We start from the raw sequence: 20,561 nt of genomic DNA on the forward strand, positions 1-20,561 counted from the left end.
AACTCAAATCTTCCTGAGCTCACAGCCACTACATCACCCCTGCCTTTTTCCAGAGAAATTCCTTCTGTCACAGTAGTGGCAGAGAGCATGTATGGGGATTTTGAGCAAGCCATGGACCATCTGCGTTACAGGTTAATAGCAACCCGCAATCCAGAGGAGATCAGGGGTGGTGGCTTGCTCAAGTACAGCAACCTACTGGTTAGAGATTTCAAACCTGCCAGTGAGACTGAAATTAAAACTCTAGAGCGTTATATGTGTTCACGTTTCTTTATTGACTTTCCTGATGTAAATGAGCAGCAAAGGAAGATTGAGTCCTATCTACGAAACCACTTCATTGGAGAAGAGAAAAGCAAGTATGATTACTTAATGACTCTACGCCGGGTGGTCAATGAGAGCACTGTGTGCCTGATGGGCCATGAGCGACGACAAACACTCAATATGATTACCATTTTGGCTCTCAAAGTCCTGGGAGAGCAGAACATCATACCCAACACCAACAATGTCACTTGCTACTATCAGCCTGCTCCATATATGGCTGACCACAACTTCAGCAACTACTACATTTCAAATGGGCAGTCCCCAATTATTTATCACCCCTATCCTCTACATATACACATGCAAACTGGTTTGGTTTAGCAGAGGGCATGATGTATGCATGGTGATGCTGCTACTGGGCAGAAATATAACTTCCATGCAACCTACAATCGCCACCACAAATAAAATCCTCAGCATAAGAGAAAGCCCTAGTAACTGAAATAAAACCCTGTTTTAAGTGCTTTCAATTTATAACAATTATTCTGATAATAAATCAGGAAGCCACAGTGGTTTGGGTTACCATTTGGCTTACAGTGCAATTCTACATAGACACATCTGTTCCTAGATTCAAAAGCATACTTTACTGGGATCAATGCACTAGATTAAATAAAAACATTAGTGATAAAGGTAATAAAACAAAGCCTCTGAATACCAGGAATAAATGTGTCTGACACATTGAAAGGTGGGTTTTAGAAACACAGGGCTTAGTGAGGGTGACACATAGCGGGAAGGACTTAAAGTTAAATAAAAATGAATGCTAATTACCTGATGTGTTTTTTCTTTGGTGGAGTGTAAAGCCTACACAAATGTAAAATACAGGCTTAATTCACTAAGCTGGCAAATGTATGGAATATTATAGCATTTAGCAATTGTTAGGGTTAAACACAAAAACAAAACAAAACAAAAAAACAAGAGTTAAGATGCACTAAATTAGTCATTTTGAAGCATTCACACTGATAGATGTAGTTATTTAAATTCAATACCCAATTAGAATAAAAGTTTAGTTTGGCATTCTTAAGAAAAATGCATAAAACTACAGTACAAATGATTTTCCATTGATAAAATTTATATTACATAAACTATATATGGTTTTGGGTGGTAAGGCTTTAATTTTCTGATCTTGCAGTGATTTTTACAGAGATTCTAAACAGATTTATGATGTGTTCAGGGATTCGTGATGGGTGTATTCAATTTATTCCTACTGTATGTTTTTAGCAACAACTCTAAGTAGTCTATGACACATGGCTCAGTTCCACGCTGAATCTTACCAGCTGCATGATTGACTGCAGATGTAAACCAGTGTGCAATTTAGTGTGAAAGTTAAATGTTTAGTATCTCTTCAGCCTTTTATTGTGATTGGCTGTAAATGTTTTGTTTGTGTGTCCAGAATGTAAATTATGTTTTTGGATTGATGTCAAAAACTGTGTAGAGGACATTGAAATGTTGTCACTGAAAATGTTACTGCCAGATGTCTGCCAGATGAGTTGTACTGGAATCCAATGATTTAGTGATGAATAGAGAGAAATGTTTTATTGATGCATGTATGTGTCTTTTGAGCATCTGTGATGCACAAAGTCAACTTTATGGACTGGAGTTTATTAACCATATGATGCATATTCAGCCTCAAAGGAAGCAGCGGTCTCAAGCAGCCGAATGCATGTGTGAAAATATCTACTTATCAGGAATTTTTTTACATGTTAGTAAGAAAAACATCTATTTTTCCAAGAAAAAAATAGTATAACAGCATATAGAGTACAAAGAGTCTATGCCAACTGCATAAACACTTAAATACAAGTAACAGCTATATATATATATATATATATATATATATATATATATATATATATATATATATATATATATATATATATATATATATATAGATTATATGCAAAATAAAAGTTGTTGACGTAGATATTTTAAAGGATTATATAAACTTGTCACTGTTCACAACTTGTGGATTTCCCTTTTTATGTGAGGTCCTAGATTTAAATTTGTGAAGTAATATAACTTACTGTATGTTGACTTGATGTCCCTAATACTGTCTTGCCCTGATGTTTTTGTCCACTTTCAAAATTTGGCCTTACTGCCAAAATCTTTAGTAACACTGTGCTTAGATATAGGTTCAAATTCATTTTAACTGTTTACCCAAACAAGACTTGTAACCATAGAAAACCTAATGAGCAGTTTATGTTACCAAAGATGGGTTTTGTAGGAAAACTTAAGTGCCTAAAAGAAGGTCATTGGTAAATAACCTAAGAAAAAAAAATAAACTAAAACAAAAGAAAGGCAGAAAATGGACAGACCAATGTAAGGAAAAGGTCAAGAGAGAAAGGAGAATGGTTCTCCAGGATGCAAATGAAGCTGCATCCCTTCATTATTTCAGGTGTGTTTTTTCTTCTTGCCCTTCTCTAGTGCTGAATGTATTGATGTCAGTTCTGTAGTTCTTTATTATGGTTGGTTAATGTACCTTTAATAAATATTTAAATGTACCTGTAAGTCTCCTTAACCTACTTTTTTTTTTAAGTGGTTTGTGATAACTATGTTGATGTAAATGCCTCATGATTCGAATGAAAGGTTTCCAAATGTATGAACACTGTATTTTCATAGTTATGCACACAGGACAATAGCACAAAAGACAACCACATGTTAGATTATTACATATGGATAATTGAGCATACATTCAATGCAATTTTTAAATATCAAAATTGTTTAACTTCTCAAAACAAGCCCACATGTTAAACATTTGGAAGTGTTGCAGCCTGCCACGGACATCACTCTAAACGGTATTCACCTCATATGTGATTATCAGAGTTCTCCAGTAGAGGGAGCACTTAAAAGAGCGTGCCGTGTTGATAGCCAATAATCTACAATTGTTACTCATCCCAAACTTGAAAATGGCAAGCAAAAAAATATTTTTTATTTAAAATTTTTATTTCACATATTTGTAGTTAATAATGTTAAGGGCATTTCCTCACACCAGATTAATGACATTAATTCTTGTACGTAAAACCCATGACAAGATTTTAGGGACATTAAATACTTATAGCATGATTTAAAAAAATTATAAAAGCACAATTTACATGTTTATCCATAAAAAATACACTGCATAACTTTTTTATCAGAAAAAAAGGTCAAACAAATCACCAGCAATATTATTTTTTTCATGTTTCTAGCTTCATGACTTGAACTGTTCCGAAAGAGAGTTAAGCTATTCCCAAACACACTATGGCACATCTATGGCACATAACAGTTGGTACTCCCTATAAGGCACATGTCCATTCACTGTGTCCATCTAATACTGACAATACAGAGACAGATAGCCGGCAGGTAAATGGCCAAGATGGGCCATAAATCATTGTTGGCTAAGAATAGAAGAAATGATAGATTTCATGAATACTTTATAGTATCACCACAGCAATAGAGTCATCAGAGAAGCTGTTACACTGCTAGTCTCTATTCTTGAAAGTGAAAGTGTGTGTGTGTGTGTGTGTGTGTGTGTGTGTGTGTGTGTGTGTGTGTGTGTGTGTGTGTGTGTGTGTGTGTGTATGTGTGTAAGAGGGTGGGGGAGAGCAAGAGAAATGTTCAGCCTTGATGCGATGTGTCATGCTGAAGAAGTGCGGCTGGGGCTATGTGGAAGTTCACAAAGCCAGCTGCACATCACAAAGCATCTCTGACGCATTTCACATAGGTGCATAATTGAGGTTTTGAACCTCTAATCCTAATTATCCTCCTCAGGATACAGCCATGTGAGTGTGAGATGTTCAATGAATGTCTATGTGTGTGTGTGTGTGTGTGTGTGTGTGTGTGTGTGTGTGTGTGTGTGTGTGTGTGTGTAAGAAAGAGAGAAAGAGAGAGAGAGTGAGAGAGAGAGAGAGAGAGAGAGAGAGAGAGAGAGAGAGAGAGAGAGAGAGAGAGAGAGAGAGAGAGAGATCCATATGGGAATATGTAATCACTGTGACTGTGGTTATTGTATAGAGCAAACTGGCTGATTAGTGAGGTTGTATAAACATATATTGGCCTGAGCACCAATGGTGCTATTTTCCATACAAACTGTCATTTCTTTGAGTGTTGAAAGACAACAAGAAATGGTCATGACAATATCAAACGGTGAGATGCTCATCAACACAGCCAGAATAACAAGGGCTGCAATTAAGCCACTTCAGCAGTGCCATTTACAGCCAAGGCATCAACTGAGATATAATACCTTCTCTTGTCTGATAATCACTTATGTCATCAGTCTGTCTAAAAACTATCACTGACAGTGTGTGGTTATTGTGATAATGATAACATTGATGTTTCACTTAAGGGAGGGGGTTCATTTATGTTCCTGAATACAGCTGTGCTAAACATTAGATGCTTAAGAACCTTGTGGTGATTATTGTTTTGATCAAACATTGATTCACTTATGTCTGGGATAAGGCAAAGCTTGTGCCAATCTGAAATGCAATCGATCACATCACTGCTGACATTTAATTAATCTGATATCTTTAATGTGATTAGTCTTCTTTCTCACATCATAAGGTGGCTATAAGGGAAAACAGGAGCTTTACATTTTGAAGGAAGAGCACACCTCTTTATTTCAGTAGACTGTTACCAAATAATGATGTGTGCAGTAATGTAGGGTGGGGAATAAAGAAAGAGATAGAATGAAAATAAGATAGAAAGACAGTGAGAGGAAGAGAAAGCTTTTGTTTTACTGTGGTAGGATTGTAATGAGCATGATGATCATGCTAATGTCACCATGACCGTCTCCTCCTAGAGCTTCCCACACACTGTGACTAATACCCCCACCCTCCACACACACACACTTACGTATGCACACACGCTCAAGAACATACAAACACACAGCCTCTCACACAAACACGATCAAAGGTTCTCTCTGGTATCAACACACATGAGAGTGGAATTGAGCTTCATGTTCCTTGCATAAAGGAAGAACCCTAAACAAGACACACCCACAATTACATACAGTAACAGAAATGACCAGCCCACAGTTCATTTTCCAGCTTTGCTTAAGTTTAAATAAATGGTTTTACTAGCTGAACTAAAAAGTGTAATGATTGAGAAAATCAACAGTCATAAAACAACAAATAGACAAATAGAAAAACAGAGAGGAAATTTAAGCTTTGGAGTGATTCACAGTTCATTCACATTTAGCCAAAAAAGAAGTAGCCTTAATTAAATGGTTGAGATTCTTCCCTCTCACTCGCAGACACATTCTTTCGCCCACCCACACAACCACTTTACACCATTTTAATCTCCACACACCAGGAGGTACAAAAACTAATAAAAGAGGCCTGTGAGGTTGATGATAAAGGCTATTCAGTACTGGTTGTTAGGGATCTGATCATCTGTGGTCAGCTAATCTGCCACTCAATTCCAGCTGCCTTGCACAAAACAAATCAACCATAATGCTATTTAGCTGTTATGCCAGTAAGTATTGAAGTCACCAGAGGGAAAAAAAAAAGGTTTGAGCTGGTGTGAAAGAGCTGTGAATGGTATTTGTGTTTAGGTTAGAAGGGAAACTGGATATATGAGCAGTGGGCAGTAGGGACATATCCCTCAGGCAGATCTGAGATTTATGTTAAGGAGAAGTCAAATGCAGGAAGATGAGAAAGCACCAAGCGGGTTGAATTTGATTACTAGTGCATACTGCATTGCTCTGTGTTAAATGTTATTGGCTTTTTCGAAATGACATTCATTACTTTTCATTTTTCTCTGAAATATTTTTCTACTAAATGGAATAAGCGGGACCTCTGTTTTTGTTAGAGACACGAGCTCATGGCAGCTCTGTTGTAAAGGAAGGCCTTTGCACATGCTACAGGTTTATATAAACATGTGATGTGTGCATAGATATGTGTATGTGTTTATGGGACAAAATATATTTTGTGCCTGGAAGTGACTACACTTTATGGTTATCAGCTATCTCTGTATGTTCAATGTTTCAGAGATGTGTATGGGTGGATTCATGTATGTTAGCATGTGAGTAAATATAGGTGCTAAAGATGGAGAAAAGGGTAGAAATTAGATGAAAATATTCTGCTGAAACATTGAATCTCAGCGAACATGTATCTGGAAGCCTGCTGCAGTGTCACAAGAACCTGGTGACCTTATAAGACAGAGATTGGCAGAATGAAAAAGGTGAAAGGGCAGAAGAAAAAGCATTATTTGAAAAAGAAAAAAGAGGAAATAAGAGGAGAAGCACTATGGGTGCAGATGACACAGCAGGTAGTTCACAGCAGGTAGTCTAATGAAGAGCCAGTGATAAACATCTGAGCATAGGTTTTACACATCCAGGAGGCCAATACAGGCCAATACTCTCTCTTTTTTCTCTCTCTCTCTCTCTCTCTCTCTCTCTCTCTCTCTCTCTCTCTCTCTCTCTCTCTTCTCTCTCTCTCTCTCTCTCTCTCTCTCTCTCTCTCTCTGCTGTGCCCCTTTTTGATAGGTCTTAGTGGTCTTTGAATTTATTTTCAGGTCATGAATATCTCTGAGTGTTTCTGACCATAAAATAACTGTAATGAAACCCAAAGTGCCCATATAGGTTCCCTCCAGGTTATCCTGTTTATTCCACCATCAAAAACATGCCAGTAGGTGGATTTGTTAAGATACATTACATACATACAATATGTATGAGTGTGTGTGTGTGTGTGTGTGTGTGTGTGTGTGTGTGTGTGTGTGTGTGTGTGTGTGTGTGTGTGTGTGTGTGTGTGTGTGTGTGTCACCCTGAAGCAAAGTGGCATTCCATCCTTTAGTGTTTCTAAAATGGCTCTACTACAACCGGGATAAAGTGGTTACTAGAGAGAAATTAGACATTGAAGAACTATGATCAAATATAATAAATATACATTATTCATATGCATTCTTTTTTGTCTTGGCTATGCAATTGCTTTTACTTCACAGTAAATTATCCCAGACCTTCTGAGAGATCATATGTATCTGTGCAGAGCGGCATAAAACAGTGACGATGGTCTACAAAAAATGTCAAGACATTTCAATATGTAGCAATTGTTTCCTCTGAGATGACAAAACTACTATCAATTTACAGATCCATCCAATTTACAAAAGAAAAATTACAAATCAATTATAAAACAAAATGAATTTTTTTTTATTTTATTGTAATACAGCCACAAGACATGGGAAGTTTGTCATTGAGGCAACAATGAACTCAACAATGAATGTGAAGACATCTGCATAGCTTAAGCTAGACTAAAATTGGATCATGAGACAGGACAAAGACAAAAACAAAGAAAACAGCACATTGACATCATAATGGCAGAAAAAAAAAGAAAAAAATCAAAGGTGTAAGAATGACTAAGGCAAAGTTCAGACATTTACATTTACATTTGTAGCATTAAGCAGATGCCCTTGTGCATCTGCTTAAATCAATGAATAAATCTACACTGGTATGCTAGATTACAAACTTAAGATAAATCAGTCAACAACTCGGTTATGAGTTTTTTTTTTAAACAAAGCAAACCTGGAAAGGTCTAAACAGACCTTAACCCTACTGTGTTAAGATCTTAAATGACTTGTTTATAAATTATTGCCCTTTTACATCAATAAACTGAAACAATATTGTAAAGAAAAACAGACTAACAATCCCTCAAAACAATGTAAGAGACTGATAAATTACCTAAAATATATTTTATTTGAGTTTTACATGTTAATATTGTTTGCATGTAATAAAACAATAATAATACATGTAATAATGTAATAATACATGTTAATAATATTTGCATGTAATATTAAATTGACCAATCTTAAAGCTGCTATTCATTATTAGGAACAATTTGTAAACCTTGCTTTACCCCATCAAACATCCCCATTAATCAACAGAAATTTACTTCTTCTTCTTCTTTTAGCTGCTCCTATTAGGGGTCACCACAGTGGATTATCTACCCTGTTCTCCACATCTGCCTCTTTCAAAGCAACAAGCTGCATGTCTTCCCTCACCACATCTATAAACCTCCTCCTTGGCCTTCCTCTTTTCCTCCTTTCTGGCAGCTCCATCCTCGGCTTTCTCCTACCGATATACCCTATGTCCCAAACCATCTCAATCTAGCCTTCCTTACCTTGTCTCCAAAACGTCCTACATGTGTAGTACCTCTAATAAACTCATTTCTAATCGTCATCCTCCATCCTCATTACTAACAATGAAAATCTCAACATCTTTAGCTCTGCTACCTTCAGCTCCAACTCCTGTCTTTTAGTCAATGCAACTGTCTTTAAAACCATACAACATCGCAGATCTCACCACAGTCCTATAAACTTTCCCTTTCACTCTTGCAGATACCCTTTTATCACAACTTACTCCTGCTATTACTCTTCTCCACCCGCGCCACCCTGCCTGCACTCTTTTCTTCACTTCTCCCACAGAATCTCCTTTACTTCGCACAGCTGACTTCAGATATTTAAACTCATCCACCTTTACCACCTCTTCTCCCTGCAACTGCACCACTCCACTGCTCTCCCTCTCATTCACACACATGCACTCTGTCTTAATCCTAATAATTTATATTCCCCCTTTCTCCAGCGCATACCTCCTCTCTCTAGGGTCTTTTTAACCTGCTCTCTACTCTCACTACAAATAACAATATCATCCACAAACATCATAATCCATAGAGAGTCCTGTCTGGTCTTGTCCTTCAACCGGTCCATCACCACTGCAAACAGGAAAGGGCTCAGTGCCAATCCTTGATGCAGTCCCACCTCTACCTTGAACCTGTCTGTCGTTCCTACTGCACACTTCACTGCTGTCACACTGTCCTCATACATGTCCTGCACCACCCTCACATACTTCTCTGACACACCTGACTTCCTCATACAATACCACAACTCCTCTCTCGGCACCATGTTGTACGCTTTCTCTAAATCCACAAACACAAAATGCAACTCCTTTTGACTTTCTCTATACTTCTCCAATAACATTCTCAAAGCAAATATTGTGGTGCTCTTCCTTGGCATGAAACCATACTGTTGCTCACAAATGGTCACCTCTTCACCCAGCCTGAAGAAATACTTCCACTACTCTTTCCCATAACTTCATGGTGTGACTGATCAACTTTTTCTCCCTGTAGTTACTGCAGGGCTGCACATCTCGCTTATTCTTAAAAACTGGTACCAGCACACTCCTTTTCCATTCCTCAGACATCCTCTCACCTTGCAAAATTTATGTTGAACAATCTGGTTAAAAACTCCACTGCCATCTCTTCCAAACATCTTCATGATTCTACTGGTATGTCATCTGGTCCAACTGAATTTCCACTCTCCATCCTTTTAATAGCTGCTCTCAATTCCTCCTTACTAATCCTATGTACTTCCTGTTTCACCATCTCCACATCATCCATCCGTCTCTCTCTCTCTCTCATTGTCCTCATTCATCAGCTTCTCAAAATACTCTCTCCACCTTCTCAACACACTCTCCTCACTGGTCAACACATTTCCATCTGCATCTTTTTTTTGCTTTGACTTGTAGCACATCCTTCCCAGCTCGGTCCCTCTGCCTTGCCAAATGATATAAATAATTTTCTTCTTCTTTAGGGTCCAACTTCACATTCAGATCATCAAAAGACTTTTTCTTAGCTTTTGCTACATCCCTCTTTACCTGCTTCCACATCTCCTTGTACTCCTGCCTACTTTTCTCATCTCTCTGCCATATTCCAATTCTGTTTTGCCAACCTCTTTCTCTTTATTCTTTTTTGCACTTCCTTATTCCACCAAAATGTCTCTTTGTCTTCCTTTTCTTTCCAGATGTCACACCAAGTACCTTCCTAGCTGTCACCCTTATCACTTCTGCAGTTCTGCACCTGTCTGACCTCTTCCCTGAATCTCACACTATAGTCTTCCCCCTTCAGTTTCCACCATCTTATCCTTTTTCAATCTTCACTTTTCTCCTCTTATTCTCACCTCCGAAGCCATCCTACAGACCACCATCCAATGTTGTCTAGCTACACTCTCCACTGCCAACACCTTACATTTTCCAATCTCCTTCAGGTTGCATCTCCTGCAAACAATATAGCCCACCAGTGTGCACCTTCCTCCGCTCTTACACACCACCCTATTCTCCTTCTTAAAATAAGTATTCACCACTGCCATTTCCAATCGTTTAGCAACATCTACCACCATCTGCCCTTCCACATTCCTCTCCATAAGGCAATGATTACACAACATCATGTTGCTGAGTGGGAACAGAGTTGATGGGGACCTCTGTTCCCTTCACCAACATGACCAATCAACAGAAATTAACAAACAAACTTAATCTTAAAACCATAGGAGGTTAGCTTAATGTTCAGATCCATATGCAAAGCAAAAACAAAAAATGTGCACATTGAAACTGTGTACCATAATTTGCAATACTAAAAATGTATGTATTAAACTTTGCCAGTAACAAGTGTAAGAAGGAATTCACATACAATAAAGGACAGTGAAATTCATTTTTTACATATCTCAGCTTAAAGAGTAGGCAACAAATAATCCAATTTAACTAACTGTTTGGGGCCTCCAGGTTTGTCCAAAGTGCCCTTTGGTCGGTGATGTATGTTCCCAATCTGTCCTTGAAGATTCAGTCACCAGCTGCTGCAGTTAATTTTTAATCACTGTCCCAGAGAATAGGGTGACCATGCAGTTGGGCAAAGGGACATCTGGTCTTACTTTAAATCTATAGATTAAAGGCAATATATAGAGGAGAACACATAAGCCAAGATATTCTTTAAACCTAGATGATAGATAATAGTGAGATGAAATCTGGTTAAGCACATGGCTCAGGTGGCTTGGCAAAGTGAGACTCTATGTTAGGTGAATGTTCTTAAGAGTTATGTGTTAGAGTCATGTACACAGGAAGGTAATGGACAGCTAAGGATTAGATGAAAAAAGAACAGAAACTGTGATAAATTTTTCCTTTAGTGTGCAACAGAGTGCTGTGCTGAGCCAATGACTATGCCTAATAATGTACAATTATGTGCACAAGCAGGGCTTCATGACCAAGAAAAACCCAGCCACTGCATGTCATAGCAGAGGGGTTGTGCAGGGTTGCAACAGTATCTTAAGTTTGAGGACCAGGCAGCAATCAGTAAAATTCTTTAGCATGGGCTAGTTTTATCTGTAGTTTGTAATGTAGTTTAAACTGTATCAACTCTTCAGTAACCTCTTTAGCCTGGTCAGGGTTAAGAGATAATCCTAAAACACACAGGGACAACAAGCACCAAAACACGACACAAACAGTAACCCAAGATGATGGGAGGAAATAACACTACCTGCTTCACTATCTGCTGCACTACTTTGCTGCCCAAAAAACATATTTGTAGAGTCCACAACTCCACAACAAAATTAAATACTGCTCTCATGTCATTTGAACATTTTAAAGCACACATGCCGGTATATACAGTGGGTACGGAAAGTATTCAGACCCCCTTAAATTTTTCACTCTTTTTTATATTGCAGCCATTTGCTAAAAACATTTAAGTTCATTCTTCTTCCTGATGAATGTACACACAGCTCCCCATACTGACAGAAAAACACAGAATTGTTTGTCATTGTTGCAGATTTATTAAAAAAGAAAAACTGAACTATCACATGGTCCTAAGTATTCAGACCCTTTGCTCAGTATTTAGTAGAAGCCCTCTTTTAAACTAATTCAGCCAGGAGTCTTTTTGGGAAAGATGCAAAAGGTTTTTCACATCTGAATTTGGGGATCCTCTGCCATTCCTCCTTGCAGGTCCTCTCCAGTTCTGTCAGGTTGGATGGTAAACGTTGGTGGACAGCCATTTTTAGGTTTTTCCAGAGATGCTCAATTGGGTTTACGTCAGGGCTCTGGCTGGGCCATTCAAGAACAGTCACGGAGTTGTTGTGAAGCCACTCCTTCATTATTTTAGCTGTGTGCTCAGGGTCATTGTCTTGTTGGAAGGTAAACCTTCGGCCCAGTCTGAGGTCCAGAGCACTCTGGAGAAGGTTTGCTGCCAGGATATCCCTGTACTTGGCCGCATTCATCTTTCCCTCAATTGCAACCAGTCGTCCTGTCCCTGCAGCTGAAAAACACCCCCACAGCATGATGCTGCCTCCACCATACTTCACTGTTGGGACTGTATTGGACAGGTGATGAGCAGTGCCTGGTTTACTCCACACATACCGCTTAGAATTAAGGCCAAAAAGTTATATCTTGGTCTCATCAGACCAGAGAATCTTATTTCTCGCCATCTTGGAGTCCTTCAGGTGTTTTTTAGCAAACTCCATGCGGGCTTTCATGTGTCTTGCACTGAGGAGAGGCTTCTGTCGGGCCACTCTGCCATAAAGCCCCAAATGGTGGAGGGCTGCAGTGATGGTTGACTTTCTACAACTTTCTCCCATCTCTTGAATGCATCTCTGGAGCTCAGCCACAGTGATCTTTGGGTTTTTCTTTACCTCTCTCACCAAGGCTTTTCTCCACCGATAGCTTAGTTTGGCTGGACGGCCAGCTCTAGGAAGGGTTCTGGTCATCCCAAACGTCTTCCATTTGAGGATTATGGAGGCCACTGTGCTTCTTAGGAACCTTAAGTGCAGCAGAAATCTTTTTGTAACCCTGGCCAGATCTGTGCCTTGACATGCATTGTGATCTGTAAGGTCTTATATAGACAGGTGTGTGGCTTTCCTAATCAAGTCCAATCAGTATAATCAAACACAACTGGACTCAAATGAAGGTGTAGAACCATCTCAAGAATGATCAGAAGAAATGGACAGCACCTGAGTTAAATATATGAGTGTCACAGCAAAGGGTCTGAATACTTAGGACCATGTGATATTTCAGTTTTTCTTTTTCAATAAATCTGCAACAATGTCAACAATTCTGTGTTTTTCTGTCAGTATGGGGAGCTGTGTGTACATTCATTGGGAAAAGAAACGAACTTTAATGATTTTAGCAAATGGCTGCAATATAACAAAGAGTAAAAAATGTAAGGAGGTCTGAATACTTTGTGTACCCACTGTATGTTTTCCTATACTACATAAGAAATTGTCTTTTGGAAATAAAAAAATATGTATTTGAAGATGTGTGTAGTATGTATGTGACTTAAAATAAAAAAAAAACAAATATGACATTTATTGATATGAGCTTTTAATGTCTGTTTTGTAGGTCTGTTTTGTATATTCTCCACCTTCATGCAGAGAAGACGCCACTAAAAGTCATAAAAAGAATTTAGAAAAGGGAATAATTGGACATTTTCTCAAAGCACCAGAAAGTGCCTCTGTAGCAGTGCTCTATTATATGGTTCCTAGTCATTAATGATTCTGTCCATCTCTCCATGGTCAGACCATGTATGTGTAAGTGGTCAATTAAACTGGATCTTGATGGATCCCTTTCTACTTTTTCATGTTCTCTCTCTCCTTGCACCTTTTCTCACCCAACTAACCTAAAATGTTCTTAGATCTCTTCTCCTCTACTACTCTACAGACTAGTCCTTAATTTTTATCAAGGCAGTTATACATTGAAATGCATTCTATATACAGTGCATAGCAAAATGTATAATATTATTATTTTTTGTTTCGTTTTAGGTTGATCTTCACATTAACTTTATATTTCTATTCTTTGCTATTTTAACTTGTATGCATCCACATAAGTTTGATTTTTAATTGATTAACATTGTGTAGGGAGCCCAGTATTACTGCAGAATACTTTTATATTACATTACTTTTACAATACATTACCTTAATTATTTCACAATATACAGTGTGGCCCATAAGATGTAAGATCAGCAGTTAAATTGTTTACATTTCACATCCTCCTTAAATCTAATGCAAAATGGCAAGCAATAATTTAAGTGAAAAGTACGATCTAAGAAATATCTACTATAATTTAAATAAACAAAAGGATGTTTTTGTTTACTGAAAGTGAATACTTTAGCTGGCAATATTTGGGATAAGATTGAAGAAAAATCTTTTGTACCATGGAGGTAATATAGTCAATTTGACACATTTGCTTACATTTAACCAGGGATCTACTAATGCAGTGCAGAAAATTATATGTTCTGGATACTAAAATAATTGTTAAAATAACTGAGCATATAAATAACAGTTTTTATCTATATATATATGCTTACAGTTGTCATTTTATTAGTTACACATTTCTTGTGTACCTTTGCTAAACTTGTCAGGCAATTCTACTCTGACCATCAGATGAAAGCTATTACCAAAAACCTACTGCTAATTTGATACTCGTTTTCCATGGTAACAGTAGAAACCATGGATAACGAGTTTTTGGTAATAGCTTTCATCTGATGGTAAGAGTAGAATTGCCTGACAATTTTAGCAAAGGTACACAAGAAATGTGTAACTAATAAAATGACAACTGTAAGCATATATAGATTAAAACTGTAGAAACATTATTGATAGTACCATTTGTCATTGTTATTACTGGCCACAGAAATATATCCTTTGTTTTTAATCCAAAATACATAAAAATAAAATAATCTATTGTATTATGCTATGGCTTTATTGTGCAATTCTCTCAAGACCACTTCTGGGACAAAATGCAACTGCTCTGAGCAATTATACAAATCATAAGAACGTTGCAACTTAATACCTGAGTGTAGTCTGCATGCAGTTTGTCACTGTGCTGGGAGAAATGAGATTTAAAAAACTGGTCTGTAGAACATATTTTAAAACATTATGGCCTCTTAAATGGCACAGCATTGCTTTGTGGCTTATTACAGGAAAAATGATCTGTGTTTATTCATGCAATGAGATTTCTGTTATATTAGATTATATGCATATATATATATATATATATTTACTATCTATATAATTATACTGAAATAAATAACCTACTTATTATTAATAAGTCATAAGTCAAGGACATGAGACAACATTTTCTTTAGCTCTGTTTATTTTGGATGCTTAAAAATAAGCACACAGAACAATTTTAGCAAATCAACTGAAGTGCACGCACACGCATCATATTCTCTGTACTCTCACTTCACTGCTGCAAGCTTACAAATATGTTTACAGATCACGGCAAACTGCACTCATTTTTAATGACCCTGCTTGATGATACTCCTTCTCACACTCAGGTCAGCACCCCTCATGCTTTCTTATATAGATACTGTTTAAATGACAAAATGATGCTGTGTCAGATAACCTATAATGTGGATATTTTATTTCATTGCAGAATATAGTTTAATGTCTGCTTTACTTTTATATTGAAATAAGGTTCAGATTATTGTCATCGACAAGCAATTGACTTTGAACTTGGTGGGAAATGCAGGAAGTTTTCATAAAAGAAGCAGCAATGAAATGTTTCTACAATAAATTATTATTCATTACTCTTGGCAAAATACAATATTTTTTCAATATTTCAATATTTAGAAATTTAGTCTGAGTGAACCTCTGTACTATTATGATCCCCCAAGCCTACTTAGATCAAAAGGTGCAGGCTATTTGTTGGTACCTCAAATAATGAAGACTACAATAGGGGCAGATATACAAATAAAAATTTATTGAACTGAATTTAATATTTTAACAAATTAAATACAAAAAAGATTGTGCTTTTTTTATTGCAAGTATTGGATGTTGGAATAGGAAAGGATTCTATGACTAGCAATAAATGAGTACAGCTGGATATGCAGGATAATGTCAGTATTAAACGCAGTAAATGTAAATATTAAATAATACTTCATACAAAAAATATATTATATACAATATGGACAAAACTGTTTAAAGTTATCAAAGAATCATTAAGAATTACAGCGCCATAAATCACTCCAGAGTTAAAGGTACTGAAACGATCCAAACTAAAGTAAACAGATGTGTTGTTCATATTACAAATATATGCTATATGTCACATTATGCAACTAAATTGGCATCACTGTGCTTACCTAAAAAGTTTAATTTAGTACTGGAAACAATGCCACACATGGTAATTCAAGGAAGAGCACCTCAATCTGTCTGTTTGGCACACTGTTTGTGATTGTGTGTGGGAGGGATGAGAATGTCAGCTCAAGTGGTGTAACATGGACAGTGTCAGACCTTCGCAAATCACAAAACCTTGACAAGGTTGTCCATACAAGGTTTCCATGGAGATACAACATCAAGTAAAAGGCAGAAAAGGGCATTGATAACACAAACCACACACACTGTGTTAAAATTGATCAAGAAAATTGTGATACAGATAGTGAGACAGACCGATAGCAAAACTCGGAGACATAAAGGCTAAAAAAAAAACGAGAAAGGGAAGATAAAATAGAGTGAGAAAGAGAAAAGAAGCTTGATAACGCAGGGTAATTATTGGACCTTTCCACCTTTCCATCCCATCTCCTGGGAACCACTCACTGAGCCTTGTATGACGGCAGCAGTGACATCAGAGAGAAAAAATGCACAATTAAGATTTTCATCCTTTTTCTAATGGTCCAATCCCTGATGATGCTGCATACACACACACACACACACACACACACACACACACACACAGACAACAAATGTTGTCATTTTCTCTAGCAAGTATAAACATAGACACAGAAATATTCCCTTACAGACACACACACACACACACACACACACACACACACACACACACACACACACACACACACACACACACACACACACACACAAGAGTACATACATAATTGAACTAACACAATCACACACTCACAAATGAAACTGTGCTTGTCTACATATTCAAACAGGCCCAATCACACTCCTACAGAAATGAGCTTGCTCTCCTGGTGGCCCCACATGGTTGCAAGCTTGTCTGTGCAGCATGACAAACTGTGTCATCTGAGTGAATTACATCCTTTGCCAGTGTGGGGTGACAGAAGCTTGTGGTGGCCATCCTATGCTAGTGCAGTAATTTCCAGCAAGATTCTATTAAATCATGGCAGGTGCCTATAAATTTTGGGAAAATATGGTATTTCAGAATAATCATCCAGGTCCTCGCTATTTGGTTTGGCTGGTATTGCAACATAAACAATATCATTATAGATCAGCATGCTAATAACCTAACAGAAGGAGGGATTTGTTTCATTTTGTTTTATACACCAAGACATATGGTGTTATTTTCACTACATTAAAACCTTTGTGGGGAAAGAAATGCTTGAAAAAATCTTACAAATTCTAAAAAAAAAAGCAGGTTTGAAAGCAATATAACATTGTCTTCCTGCTGACACAGACACTGCATCTCCTTGTCCTTCTTGTCCACCACATACTCTGACATCAAAGATGTTTCTCCTTCCTCTTCTTACTTCTACTACAGCTAAGGCAATATTTGCATTATGGTGGTGAGGTACAGCCTCCACAAAACTGCATTGTGCCCAGTTTGATCCTGACCTTGGGTGACTGTCTGTTTTTACATGCCACTGACTTGGGTTTTCTCTGAGTTATTCATTTTAATAGATTTGAGTGTTTTGCTAGCTACTCTCTGATGAACTGCTGACCCATGTAGGGTAAACTCCAATGCATTATGCCAAGTATTATTAGAATAGGATCTGTGAGAGACACTGACTAGAATAAACTGGTTACCAAACATAAATGAATTAATTAAATAAAGAAAATGTGAGTGCTCTCATCTTTAGGAACTGCTTTATTCTATTCAGTGTCACAATGCATCCAGAACCTGAGGAAACTGGGTGCAAGTCAGGAGAATTTAATATTTTTTTGTTGTTGTTGTTTCTTTGAGATAAATCTAAATACAGTTCCATACAACTCCCTTTGGTAGCATGATAAATAAAGAGAATTACTGCCCATATTGAAAGGCAATTTGAGCTGGCACATTTGAAATGCATATTAAATGGTTATTATTATATGAAGGATATGCCGGTTGAATAAAAAAGCTTCATCAAGTTGCCCTAAAAATGGCTTAGCTTATATTATCCCAGATCCAGTGTTGCCTATAAAATGCAATTATGTGAGCCGATTTTCGAACTTCTAAACATCCACACATTTTACAATAATGCAGTCAATTCTGATTCAATACTTCATGCTGACATCCTTATGGCTTCGATTTCTCTTATTCTGTTTTGAATTCTATTTTCTATTATTCTTTTAGTCTTTTTTCTAACTGAAACACTCTTCCTTATAAACTCTGATCTGTAGCTTTTGGGGGCTTCAGATTAAAGTTAATTGCTGACGTCTACTTGCCTCTCACTGGAAGCAGAAAAGAGCTGGGAAGCGAAGTCTATGTAGGCACTTTGTGAATAGAATAACAATTTACTTATTAATACCAGATTAATGCATTCATCATACTAAGCTCAAGTCATAAAGTCAGCCAGAGCTGACGTTATTGACACAAAATGCAATATTTTTTTCGTTGTTGCCTTTCTTGCATATTTGTCATGCATGTCTTTTTATGCACAGCACTGTTATTTATTCCTCTTTGAAATGCTCTGCCTGTACCTGTATGGATCTTTATTCACCAACAAGCTTTTTATTAAACATTATACTAGTTTGTCAGGCCATTTAATATAGACGGGCAAAATCTAGAACACATACTCTATGGAAAAAACTAGGTCACCTAACATTACCCAACAAACTCATATTAAAGAGAGAATGATTGCTTTAATGAAATCTCACAGTGTATGAAATTAAGATGAGAAAAACAACCAGCAGTGCCTCATTACCATAGATTTGGTCAAATGGAGCAGAATAACATTAACTACATAGCCTTATTCTAAATTTAGTCCAGGTACTTGACTTATCTTATCTTCTTGTTGAGAGTAGGTTATGCCATTCTCTGTGTGTCTATGCTCACTTTGTTTTTTTGTCTTTCTATGATCTTACTCTTGCTTGCTCTTATTTTGGTGTTTGGTTTAAACACTAAAAGAAGTAATTTTATTTTTCTCTATGTGGTTCTCAACTAAAATCATAATCTGATGTGATGTATAATGGAATATCATCTCATAAACAATATTTGAGTTCTAACTGAATACGTTGTATTTAATTCATAAGTTAGGTGGCACCTTTGCTGGGACTTGATATACATTAATTCTAGACTTTAATGTGTTAAAAAACAGCCAATAATTTAATAATGTCATAATGCCTGTTAAATTGCTTCACCTATATTTTTATAATAAAAAAGTTTTTTTTTTAATAAACTAATTAAAAAATTTATAACCTAGCAGCTAAGAAGACGTGAAATGAGCATTACACATGGGTTATATAACAAAATTACTGTTGCACCTTTGAAAGTCTAAAGGGATTTTACTTTGAACCTTTTGTAAAAGGAAACCATCTGTTGTATGGTTCTACATAAAACCAGAGGGGTTTTAAACAACAAACCATTGAACCCTTTACAGTGCCAGAATTATTATCTTTTTTGGTAGGTCTAATGGCAGAGAGCCAGTCTGGCTGCCAGTTTGTTTATATAACTAAACATTTACAAAGAACAACACAGGAAATGTGTCACAGGAGAAGAGCCACCAACGTGTTCAAAGGTCTTGCAATAAAATGGTGCAATTTGTATTTAAATCAATATATGGTTTCTAAATAATAGTACACATTCAGAAAATAGACAATGATATAAAAATGATCATTGCAAAATGCAAATGTTGTCTTCAATAACAATCAGTTCAAATGTTTTATAGCTTACCATTAAAAGATGCCTCTATTGTGCATATTCATTCCTGTTGTTCTACATAGCAGACAGAGTTAACATCTGGATACACTATAATGTGCCCTGATGTCTCCCTCTGTGAGAGTTCAGTGGAACGGAAGGGCAGTAGGCAGTGTGATGACAAGTAAACCTTCAGTGGATCATCTCTGAGACATCTCCTTTCTTAGCTCTTGCAGTGGTCTGCCATTTCACTTAGGTTCAATGGTCCAGCCCCAACACAAAAGATGTTTGTATTTTTGATGTTGAAAATAATGTATACAGACAAATATAGGTGATTTGATTTAACAACTCTTTTCTGATGTGGTACAATTTTTTATAACATTAATACGGTGGCCGAGAAGTGCAAAACACATTAACAAATCCAAAAACAAATTAACAAATCCAAAATGAATTAACAAATCCAAAAACAAATTAACAAATCCGAAAACAAATTACCAAATCCAAAAACAAATTAACAAATCCAAAAACAAATTAACAAATCCGAAAACAAATTAACAAATCCAAAAACAAATTAACAAATCCAAAAACACATTAACAAATCCAAAAAACACAACGACAAGTCAGACAAACCGGAAAAGGTAGGTATAGTTTGCGAATGGAAACTTACAGATCATTGGACAAGACACCTGTCAGTCAAGATATACAGGTGAGTGACAGGTGTCTCGTCCAATCA

The 20,561-nt window shown here is 36.9% G+C and overlaps 1 pseudogene across 1 annotated transcript; it reads left to right on the forward strand.

Moving 5' to 3' along the window:
* The first annotated feature begins 6 nt into the window (after window positions 1-6).
* On the forward strand, window positions 7-2,126 carry LOC310737228 (terminal nucleotidyltransferase 5C pseudogene; annotated as a pseudogene). The gene has a single exon. The product of its transcript is annotated as a terminal nucleotidyltransferase 5C pseudogene (transcript).
* The last annotated feature ends 18,435 nt before the right edge of the window (window positions 2,127-20,561 follow it).

This window comes from Silurus aristotelis (genome assembly GCF_946808225.1).
Source record: "Silurus aristotelis genome assembly, chromosome: 14".
NCBI classification, from domain to species: Eukaryota; Metazoa; Chordata; class Actinopteri; order Siluriformes; family Siluridae; genus Silurus; species Silurus aristotelis.